This window comes from Coregonus lavaretus (assembly GCF_964263955.1).
Source record: "Coregonus lavaretus genome assembly, chromosome: 37".
NCBI lineage: Eukaryota > Metazoa > Chordata > Actinopteri > Salmoniformes > Salmonidae > Coregonus > Coregonus lavaretus.
In genome coordinates, this window is record NC_140024.1 from 18,682,704 (window position 1) to 18,695,364 (window position 12,661).

Here is a 12,661-nt window from a genome sequence, read left to right on the forward strand (position 1 = left end):
GGTGGGTAGTAATAACATTGGTGTATCTGAAGCATAGAATTTATAAGATGTTTTACTTTGTAAAAGAAACCTCTTGAGACAAACATGGCATTGAACTTATGAATCAAAGCTGATGGAATTATGAATCAAAGCCTTTTGCAACTTACTTTTTTACATGTTCTGTAAATGGAAGGTCAGCTATATAAAAGTCATGACTAGAATCAATTGCAATTGTTCTGTCAGTCCTATACATAATTCTACAGTTCTAACATATTCGTATAGCATGTACTGCTATCTTGCTTATAACCTCCTTTGCCTGGTGGGCCAGTAGACTGCTCTCCCCTCCCTTGTGAGATCTTTATCTTTAATTGGAGAGTAATTACATACCCTGGTCTGCATCGTGGTACTCGTTGAAAACACCTGTGAGAGGGGATGCACCTCCCAGAGCTCCACAGTGGGAGCTGCCATGTCTCCTCTCCCTCCATGCCATCTCGAGGAGTGGGAGTGTGGGCCCCAGAGTGCCTGCTAGCCCTGGTGGGTATAAGACCCATCACATCCGTTATTCTGCTTATTTCGCAATAAATGGGCTGTTTTTTCCTCCTGCAGAAATTCACCCAAGACCATCCACTGAGGATTGTGGCATTTCCATTTATTGACGTTTGGATGCTGGCTCATATACATTTGTTATGCTATGCTCCGGACTTCAAAGAGAATGAAATAGGGCCTATTATGCTAATTATGTCTTGTTCTGTTCAACGTAATCAAGGCCTCACACATTAATCCTTTACAAAATGTTCCTCACTGACTCTAGGAAGAGGTTTTCAAACGTACATGAATAGAAAAACTAATTCCTGACTTTCCCAGTAGACTCCAAAATCCTGTAGCTGAGCACTTGGGGGGAGACAACCTTTAGTCATTTTGAAACTATAAATGATTTGAGGGCTTGATATGAAATCCAGAGTAAAAAACTATGGAAAACAATGAAGGGCTCTCTTCCCACATGATTGTAACAGGGTGGAACTGTTTGTTGGTAAACGTGCCCCATTTGAACCCTTGCCAGTCCCAGGTGTAGCTCATTTCAAATAAGGGCATGGCCCTGGGTATTTAAGCTTGACTTTTTGTGTCATTCAGGATATTCCATGACCACTAGAAGGCTGGCGTGTGCAGGGAGGACGGTCTAATGGTGATAGCCCAGTCAGTGTCTCTGTATAAGACACCATAAAAATCCTGATTGGACTCTGATTGTACATGAGCTGAACCAAAGGATCCAACACAAAAGGTACTTTGATTCTAAAATGGTATTTTATGCTCTTTTATCATCTCAGGTTCAATATACATGCTTTAAAAAGGGATGGGCTGGTGTTCAATTATTGAACAGTTAAGAATTATTGAATATTCTCTCCCAACACACTGTACATGCCTACATTCTATGAAACTAATAACATAGTCCAGTAACTTTTTAAGACTGATATTTATTAGTATATACATTGTCTCATTCTCGCTCAGTTTATTGCAATACAACTTATTCGATGGTTAAAACAATGTACTTGTGCTTCAGCACAGCCTTTCTTTCAGGGTAGACGTATACAGTTTCCTCAGAAAGTATTAACACCCCTTGACTTTTTCCACATTTTGTTATATTACAGCCTGAATTTAAATTGATTAAACTGTCCCATTATGGGGAATTCAGGCTGTAACAACATCTGGAATAAGTTAGTGCATTCAGAAAGTATTCAGACCCCTTCACTTTTTCCACATTTTATTATGTTACAGCCTTATTGTAAAATGAATTAAATAATAAAATGTCCTCATCAACCTACATACAATACCCCATAATGACAAAGCGAAAAACAGGTACATAAGTATTCACACCACTGAGTCAATACTTTGTAGAAGCATCGTGGTGTACAGGTCTGAGAGCAGAGCAGTGCACTGTGTTTGGACTGGCTCCTCTAGGGCAGGGGTTGGCAAAAGGCATCTTTTTATTTTTATTTTTGGGTCAGAAAAGACTGTAAAATCACCAAGAATTCAGTTTAATTGAAGAAATCTGTTCCCAAGTATTCCCACAAATAAAAAAAGAGACCTACAGTGCATTCGGAAAGTATTCAGACCCCTTCACTTTTTCCACGTTACAGCCTTATTGTAAAATTGATTATATAGTTTTTTTCCTCATCAATCTACACACTATAACCCATAATGACAAAGCAAAAACTGTTTTTTTTTGCAAATTTAGCAAATTTATAAAAAAATAATAATAAATGAAATACCTTATTTACATAGGTATTCAGACCCTTTGCTATGAGACTCGAAATTGAGCTCAGGCGCATCCTGTTTCCATTGATCATCCTTGAGATGTTTCTACAACTTGATTGGAGTCCACCTGTGGTAAATTCAATTGATTGGACATGATTTGGAAGGGCACACACCTGTCTATATAAGGTCCCACAGTTGACAGTGCATGTCAGAGCAAAAACCAAGCCATGAGGTCGAAGGAATTGTCCGTAGAGCTCTGAGACAGGATTGTGTCGAGGCACAGATCAGGGGAAGGGTACCAAAACATTTCTGTAGCATTGAAGGTCCACAAGAACACAGTGGCCTCCATCATTCTTAAATGGAAGAAGTTTGGAACCACCAAGACTCTTCCTAGATCTGGCCGCCCGGCCAAACTGAGCAATCAGGGGAGAAGGGCCTTGGTCAGGGAGGTGACCAAGAACCCGATGGTCACTCTGACAGAGCTCCAGAGTTTCTCTGTGGAGATGGGAGAACCTTTCAGAAGGACTACCATCTCTGCAACACTCCACTAATCAGGCCTTTATGGTAGAGGGGCCAGACGGAAGCCACTCCTCAGTAAAAGGTAAATTACAGCCCACTTGGAGTTTGCCAAAAGGCACCTAAAGGACTCTCAGAACATGAGAAACAAGATTCTCTGGTTTGAAGCATGGTGTTGCGGTGAAGCATGGTGTTGGCAGTCTCTAAATGTCCTTGAGTGGCCCAGCAAGAGCCCAGCAAGAGCCCGGACTTGAACCCGATCCAAAATGTATGCACGCACGACTGTAAGTCGCTTTGGATAAAAGCGTCTGCTAAATGGCATATTATTATTATTATTTTATTATTATCTCTGGAGAGACCTGAAAATAGCTGTGCAGCAACGCTCCCCATCCAACCTCACAGAGCTTGAGAGGATCTGCAGAGAAAAATGGGAGAAACTCCCCAAATACAGGTGTGCCAAGCTTGTAGTGTCATACCCAAGAAGACTCGAGGCTGTAATCGCTGCCAAAGGTGCTTCAATAAAGTACTGAGTAAAGGGTCTGAATACTTCTGTAAATGTGATATTTCAGTTTTTATTTTAATAAATAACAAAAACCTTTTTCTAAAAACCTGTTTTTGCTTTGTCATTATGGGGTATTGCGAGTATATTGATGAGGGAAAATAAACAATTTAATCAATTTTAGAATAAGTCTGTAACGTAACAAATGTGGAAAAGGTGAAGGGGTCTGAATACTTTCCGAATGCACTGTATATGATAATAGGTTTATGTAAACACAGTTGTTCTACACTATAAATGATTGAGTATGAATGTTCAAAAAATGCTGTGTTAAAAAAACAATAAATTGCTCTCATGTTCCTTAAACGGTTTGCATTTACAATACCTACAGTGAATTGGGCTTTTTGTGTACGTGAATGAAGCAGATGCCCTTGGGCTTTCCTCTTTGATCCAGCAGTAACTCAAACTTTGTCTGCCTCTTAGCAACACCTTTCACTTCAAATTAAGGCACAACTCTGTCTGCAGGCACAAAAGAAAAAACCTGCACCATAATGAAATGTGTTGCAGTGTTGGTACAAATTAACATTTGATGAGTAGTTTTAATGAGGCTCACCTTCACTCTCACACTTTGGGTTGTATATGTGTTGTGCAAATGTGTGCCATCTTCAGGTACTTTCAATCCTCTACATTTACATTTTAGTCATTTAGCAGACGCTCTTATCCAGACGCTCTCTCTTTTATTTTTTTTTCATACCCCCCGTGGGAATCGAACCCACAACCCTGGCGTTGCAAATGCCATGCTCTACCAACTGAGCTACATCCCTGCCAGCCATTCCCTCCCCTACCCTGGACGACGCTGGGCCAATTGTGCGCCGCCCCATGGGTCTACAAAGCAAGCATTATGAAGATGATGATGATGATGATGATGATGATGATGACGAGAACACATCCTCACTATAAAGACTGAACATTTCCCCATGTTTTAATAATTGAATGGGTTAGGGTATTGTTTACTGTTTGTGTGTAAATGGCTCTGTTTTCCAACTTTTCATATCATGCCATAGCTTGAGATCTCATTCCACCATTTCACCTGCAGCTGTAATTTTTCAGTCATTGAGAGTTTGTGTGTCTGTTCAGGTATTGGCTAAAGAGATCATTGTAAGCCTTTGACTTTTAGTGAACCTTTTTATGTGAGGGGCAACGACCTGCCTTTTCACTCTGCTGATCACTGTCGGAAGACACACTGCTAACATGGTAAGAATCTCACAAATGTATCAACCCTCTTCAAGCCCTACCCCTGAGCTAGCAATATGCATTAGTGGAGTTTGTGCAGATAGTAATGAATTGGTAATTAAGTAGTTAAATGCAGTAATATGACGTCCCTGTCATTATATAATTAGACAAAGCATGTAGATTCCCTTATTTAAACATGATTAATTAGTCGTTCCCTGTTAACCTAAAAGGAAATATTAGATCCTGACTAAACTTTGAGGAAATTTGGAGTTACAAGTAAGAGATTTGGGTCAGCTAATGAGAACAGAGTGTCCCACTTTACAGGTCCAATTGGGAGAAGGAGGATTTGCATGTATGCAAATGTTCTTTGAGTTAATTACATAACTTGGCATTCATTAATAATGAAGTTTGGTGAATGTCGGGCCTTTATGCCTGGATCATGTCCAGATTGTGGAGTGTTCATTGAGAGTGTGTCAGTTTGTGAAGGCAGTAGAGCACCCACCCGCCATCCATCAATAATGGCAGTTTACAGACTGGTCATCATACATGCTGCTCTGGAAATATGTTAATTGTCTTAACTTTCTGACCTTTCTCTTTTGGCATCTGGAGTCAAATAAATTAGCAGTAGCCTATTTAGTATGTGCCAAGTCAAATAACATTGATACATGTATCAATTTGTCTTATTTTTGCTGTATAGCTAAACTATGAGATTACCTTATGAGCTAACTGTATGTAGGCCTACAGCATGATTATTAAACATTATTGAACATTATAAACTGGGTAGTTTGGGTCCTGGATGCTGATGGGCTGAAACAGCATCTCAACTGTGTGTATATCAGACAATATACCACAGGTATGACACAAACATACTTGTTTACTGTTCTATTTATGTTGAAAACCAGTTTAGAATAGCAATAAGGCACCTCAGGGTTTGTGGTATATGGCCAATATACCACACCCCCTCAGGCCTTATTGCTTACCTATCAACCTTGAGAATAAATTTGAACCATGGAAAGTAACTGGACCTGTTAGCACTGTATAGAAAGGAAGGCTTGTGAACAATCAACTTATGCAGAAAAGTGTTTACATAAATAAATAATTATGGGAAAATAACCCCTATTTACACATTCCAGGTGAGTGCATTGAACTGTTGAAGTTTCCTACATATTTTTTTATATATTTTTTTACAAACATTCTTCTGGCAAGTTGTAGCAATGTAATCTTATGTTTATTTTTATGTTTTATTATTGTGTATTTTATAGAATGATTTATTTGACATTCATTTGACAATTATCTGAAGACTAACACAGTTGAGTGCAGTCAGTAGCCAGGATGTCAAATACTACATACCTTAAACTTGCAATTAACTTTGACCAAGAATTACAAGGAATACTTTGGCACACTTTAAAATGAATGTCCTCAGTCATGTTTACCATTGTTATCCTCAGCCTGTTAGGGTTTCATCTCAATAAAGAAATGGCTAACTTTATGACAGCTCCTACTATATTTTCTGACTCCCAAAGGATCAAGACCTCAACTTGAAAAGGGCCTATGTTCAGTGCAGAGCATTATGATAAAATATGTTGCACACATGTCCCTCCCATGAAGCTATTATCTATAATTAAAATGTTTGTAAAGTCTTGCCATCAACACAAAACGTCATAATGAATTGGTTTTTCCGACCACCAACAGTTAATTGATCCCTTCTTGTTTCCTGCCACATAATATGTTGCAGTTAGTTATTTTCTCCTCTTTATGGCTCCTCTGCAATGCACAACATCCTTTGCTTTGTCATTTTACTGAGCTCACATATTTTTGAAGGTAGTGAAGCAGTGTTTATCGTTCAAAGGGTTACCCAGACCTTATGGTGTGGGTTTCCTTTTCGTATGTTGCTTTACTACAAAGGGACATGCCATTTTGACTGACAGTTATGTGAAAGTCATCCATTGTCTGTGCACATTTAGAAAAAATTACTCTATCACTGATCTGAATTGAAACCATTTTTTCTCAACTTCTGTTGCAGTGTCATTTGTTTCCTGGATGATATCATGTTGAGGAGGCTTCCACACCTTTTCAGGAGCCTCTATAATGATGTATGATTTAAACAATAAACTCTGCCATGAAGCTAAACTCCAACATGAAGTTGACGTGTATGTAACGTGTTGTTGAATGGCTCTGGTGCTAACCCAACAAATCACACAGCAACCTCCTCATCTCCTCTGACAGAATAGTGTTCTCTAATTAACCATGCAGAACAGGAGAAGAACACGTGTTAATTTAATGTAACAAAAATGTTGATTTTCATGCACTCTCCTTTTCAAATATTAATAGCCTAGTCTTGCATTTCAAGATGCATCAAAGTAGCTCAGGATATGCAAATGTGATGTATGCTGCTGCCTTACCCCAACCAGTTGGACTGACACAATCTCTCTCTTTATGCAGACAGTTGCCTGGTTATAAGCACAGGAGGACCAATAACCAATAATCTACATTATCCTGCAGTTGACCACACACAGAAAAAATGATGTATCCATGTAATCAATCGTTAATCAATTATAAATTAATTGACATATTCAAGAGTTGTAAATGATCAAATTAGTTGCATCGTATTATTATAGTTCTCTGCATAGCCATATCTGGCCACATTTAGAACACTAATTAGCACAGTGTACCAAAAACATGTTAAGCCACATTCAATGAGACCAGATGAGGTCATGGTGTAGGTTTTCATCATATTACAGTAAGATATTTTGAAGCTTTTTAGGCAGACATATTGCAACTATTATTTATTTAGTCTATTGAATTGCGTTGTTTTAGTAGCTTGGAGTTTAATTCAAAACAGCATCAACCAACTTTTCTACCTCAAACCATGTCTTACCTCTCTGTATTACACGTTAAACCTACTTACTGTGTGTTTCATAAGCGAGTGAGGCGCAAGAGGACATTCTCAAAGCCACCGAAAGGTGGCGTATGAGTCACGTAAAAACAAGTATACTCAACTTATCTTTGAAAGGCGCTAGCTTACCTTTCTACTGTTAAATAAACGAAACACGAAAATATAAAATATTACATGAAATATATGTCAGTAAGAACTTTTGTTAATTAATAAATAATTAAAACATTGCTCTCAGCAATACGTTTCACACACATCCATTTTCCCTCTTGATTTCAACACAACATGCCATTTCCCTAGTGTAGGCCTATGTAAAATATGACTTTACGAATAATTACACAGCGAAGATAAGATGTTTTAATTGTCTTTAACATTAACCACACTGAAATTCTAACTAATTGAAAGAACACATTTGAATCTCGTACCTCAGAGGGAAATCCAAAATGTGCCAACATCCTTGTTTTTCAAATTTGAGGAATCTCTTGCCTGCATCGTCATTGAAGAGCAATGCGTTTCCTCTTTCTCATTTAAGACCCAGTAGAAGATGCACGCAAAGTCCCCTTGGACCACTTTATAATAAAAATGGTTCTCCATCCTTACTAGGACTTGCACTCTGTTTCTGTAGAACTTACCAATCTTAAAAAATATATCAAATGTAACAATACCTGAATATTCTGCTCCAGGTGTTTTGGGGAGCTTGGTGAGCATTAGTTTGTGCCTTAACGAAGAAAAACTGGATTGACATATACATTTATATTTCCGAACAGAAGGAGACAACGCACTTATTGTGAGGAAAAGTTTGCAGTGCATTAGGTTTACTGTCTTGAAAGTAATGCTCCAATTGAATAATAAAAAGATGTGACGTGTGGATATGATTTTCTCTTGAACAAAGGGAATTTGAAAATGAAAGACAGAGAAGAGCCAGAACTGATGCGATGAGATTTGTGGAGGGGCAGTATGAGATTTGTGGAGGGGCAGTATTCTCTCTCTCTCTCTCTCTCTCTCTCTCTCTCTCTCGCCCCCCTCCACTTCTTCTCCTCTTCTTCTCCTCCCCTCTTTTTAGCCCTATGTGACTCTTCAGTTAACAAACTGTATTTCCTACTGCTTCGTTCCCTGTCATTGTAAGTACAACATTGTCTTATTTACCTATTGAATGAATGAAACCATTGTCCTGCTATTCTTGAAAGCGAGTGTTAAAGGTTTTGTCGTACTTTGTTTTGTCCACCTATGCTGTATATGACAAACTTTTCCCTTTGCATTTTCAGTTTACTATTGCATTGTTCCTTACGTAATCTTGTTGTTGAAGGGATTGATTTTAATTGATGATGGTGCGTGATAGTGATTGTCGATTCTGTTGAGTGTAGATGAAGACAGAGCGTAACTCAAGTGTCTCAGTGCGCTGCAACCTGTGGTTACCTCTTACCTGTAGCCTATATATCGCCCCGCGGTGGACCGTTACTTTTCTTCACTGTAGCCTACCTACCTTTACAGCTGACAAAGGTGTCGCACTATTATTCCTCAGAACAATTTCCCATCTAAAATCGAACTATATAGCCTACTGTTGAAAGATGGTTTATTCTATGTGTCGTTAATTATGTCCGCTAGAGTTTGGTCTATACAGCCCATTGATGAAGGCTATATATATTTTTTTTATTGTCTTTTACGATTTTGAGGATACATAGCAGGCTACTATAGACTCTTGAGAAGTTATTTTATTCCTCCTCTAATTTCAACGGAATTTTTGCCTATATTAAAACCCAGGAATTCTATTTAAGCCTTTGAAATATTTTATATTGAATGTTCAAGGGGGTGGAAAACATTTGCTTGGTAGGCCTAGTGACCCAAATATTATTTTGATATAAAAAATGTCACTTCATTTACATTTTACAATGCAGCCTATTATATGTAAAGTAATAAGAAAGTGTTCAGGTGGGCTACCAATATATTTTTTTATGTTATGCTTCTCGATTGAAATACTTTTCTGAAACACGTTGACCTATCACTGGTCGTTTCAATCATTAAAAACACGTTTTTATTTTTTCATAAACATTGTAGGCTATGTCAACCCACACAAAACTTCAAAGTCTATAAACTATTGTGTATATTGAAAAGACAATAGCACATCGATCTCTAATTTTAGGTGTATGCATCATAGGATGATTGCCTATGAATAGGAAACCATGAGATAATCAATGACTTAATATAACATTATGCAGTAAAATGATTTGTTTCTTTTATAAAAGTGACACATTGAGTTCTCAATAATTGAGTTATAACTAACACCGTAAACCTTACTGACATTTATATTATTTTATACAGATCAGACGAATAGAAACAGGCGGGCTCCCTATTTGAGAGAGATTATCATCTTATTTTTGAAATTGTGACCTTTTTTGATTAAATACTTTATTAATTGCCTTTTGCTTTCCTGTGTTAACTTATACTTCGTCTATATAATGCTGAAATTAACAATGTAGGCTATAGGCTACAATGTATCAATGTATTCCTACTACATTAAATTCCTACCCAACATAGTCAATCGATCTATGACTGTTATAGCCTATACCAAATATCGTTTGTCATAAAGAGGTATGGTTGACACTCGAGTTCTTTACACGTCACTTCATATCAAAGCTTCAGTTGATCTGTTATAAAGGCCAGCAGTGTTATAGTATTGGTACAGTATAACTAACCCCATACAGAGTCGTTTTCTGTCTTCAACGCTGAAGTGCGTTTCTGGCATGTGCTGTTGATAAAATTGTTCCATTCATTTAGAATAAGGCAAAAGACAACAATAATGCATTACATAGTCCACTTTACAGGTAAATAGGGCAATAACTCTTATTGGAGTTTGTTCAAGTGCAAATTATGTTGTCGCAACTTTCAATTGTGCTGCTGTGTAATACTCGGATAATTTTTGTATTTAATCAAATCAAGAGCAAAATCTCCCTCTGTCTTTTCACTCACTAAGCTCTCTCTCTCTCGCTCTCTCTCTCTCTCTCTTTCGCATCTCTTGTCTGGGCTGGGAGGGGGAGTCCTGCCTCTTTGCCTTCCTCAGATCAATGCCCTGGCCACTCACTTTCTGATGTTGCACGACGGGAAATGCTTTGAATACTTGCGACATGGCCGCTCGCATTGATTGCCAAGATTGACAGCTCTGCATCGTCTTCTCTTGTCTCAGAGAGAGAGGGAGATAAAGAGGATAGATAACAACAACAGCTCCTTGCAGTTTTGACAATTAAACTTCATAGAAAGAACGGGACCCCCTCATATAGCCAGTGGGAACCACAGCAGACTTTAGTTCTCTTTCCTTTTCTCTACAGATAGTAATCATTATGTTTTAACATAAAACAGCGTGAAACACACGACTCGGGATACGATACCGTCAGGACCTGCATCTCTCTTTTCTCCACTGATCTCAAGGTAAAAACGTGCTTAGTTTTAACATGTTGTTTCGTGTTTTCATGCAAACTGCGTTTTTTTGCCTGTTTTTGTTGGTACGTAACAGAGTTCGCCTCCTTCGATGTCAATAGGGGTGTTAAAACTGTTTTTTCTCTCTCTCATGCTTCTATGTTCAGGTTTTCATGGGGTAAAAATATTTGTTTGTACGGCGTTTTTTGTAAGGGGAATATGATAACGTTCTTATTTATTGCTTCTCAATCGCGAGAGCCGTGGTAAACGCAATACGAAAGCAGAGTGCGTGAAAAAGACAAGCCCGAGCGTTCTCCGTTAAGGTTTGGATAGCTACTGTAACAATGATGCCCTGTTTTATTTACCGACACAGGATATTTGTGTAACTTATAAGTTACAATCAATCGTGCGTCTCGAGGTAGTGATATCAACAGCTCTATATTTCACTTGGATGAGCAGCTAGGCTACTGATTTAAGCATCATACAGCTAGGTAGGCTGTAGGAATTACGCGCAACCCTTTTTTATTTCATTGTTGGTTACGCATCCACAAAGTCTTGTCGCGAAATTCAACACTTAAAAAGTATCATCAAGTTATATGTGGTTTGCTATGGTGTTCGTATCCGGATGCTCAATAACTTTCTCCTCTGGGACTGGGAGGCAATTTCACTTTTGTCCACAGAGCGGTACTATTCATTGACAATGACGTGCGCATTGCTCTAGGTACGCTTCCATACCCTTCCTTTCTCCCGAATGTTTCTGGATGCGAGATTTACAAGTTTCTTCGAACTTGAGCATATGGTTTATTTTGTTGTCTTTCTTCCAAACTCTAATTAATCTATATTCATCGTTCGACCGGAATTATAATTCAGTGTAAAAATGTTAGATGCATAGTTGGGAATTCACTCTGCCTTAACTTTAACTTGAGGTCAGGCAAATTGACCTTAAAAGAATGCATAAGCCATAAATTAAAGCCAACTACTCCTCGAAAGGCTAGCCCATTTAGAGACAATATACCTGGACAAGAAGGCTTCCCCTGCAAGCCTTTAAAGCGCTGCTCTCGGACTGTTTTAGGGACTAACGTAAGTCATCTGGTGTAATTATTTTGTCTCTTTTGCACTATTGTCTTTACCTATCATGGACAGGTGTGAATCTGGCTATAGCTACACTGCAGATAATTGAATGCACAGGTTTAATTGTATGCTAAATATTCTAAATAATGACATTTTATTTCTTTCTAAGTGTTATAGATTGGATATAGTTTCCCCCATTTTTCATTTATTTGTTTTGTTAAAAACAACAACTTTTACCGCATATTAGGCTATAACCAGATATTTAGTAATTTTAATATCACACATGGCTTTTGAAGGTGCTTGAGATTTGGACAAAAACACGATTGTATACCAAGGTATTGGGAGGACAAATGCAACGCAGTTCGTGTGAACTAGTCTGTTGTGTGAAGATAGCCCATCATTTACAGTGTGTTTCCCAAAATGAGACACTTGCAGTCTCAGATAAAGCTTTTTTTCTAACTTCTGCACAAGCAGTGATACCATTTTAATAGAAAACACAGAAAGCAGACAATGGATAGCCTAGTTTTAAAAGTATGAGAGGAGGAGTACAGAGGATCTCTCTGTCACTGCAAATCTGGACTCTATAGCTAATGTAGCCTAAACCTATTGCTGCCGGGGAATATTCCAATGCTCCTTTTTTTCTTAACCTTTGAAATAAATACAATAGGGTTGCTGTGCCCACCCAGTGCGCGGAATCTGAAACCATAATTAAAGACAGCTTTACTTTTCTCCTATTTTCCTTCCAAATAGTGTCCAGTCCGTCAGAATAACCCGGTGTCTAATAATACAATCATGTCTTAAGTGAGCGG

General features: G+C 38.2%; 1 protein-coding gene across 1 annotated transcript in view; it reads left to right on the forward strand.

The window, feature by feature from the left end:
• The first annotated feature begins 10,473 nt into the window (after positions 1 to 10,473).
• The window catches only part of sox6 (SRY-box transcription factor 6), a 111,151-nt gene continuing 108,963 nt past the window's right edge, over positions 10,474 to 12,661 (forward strand). The window contains 1 exon segment of the mRNA XM_084154091.1: positions 10,474 to 10,793. The gene's annotated coding sequence lies outside the window, so the exon portion shown is untranslated.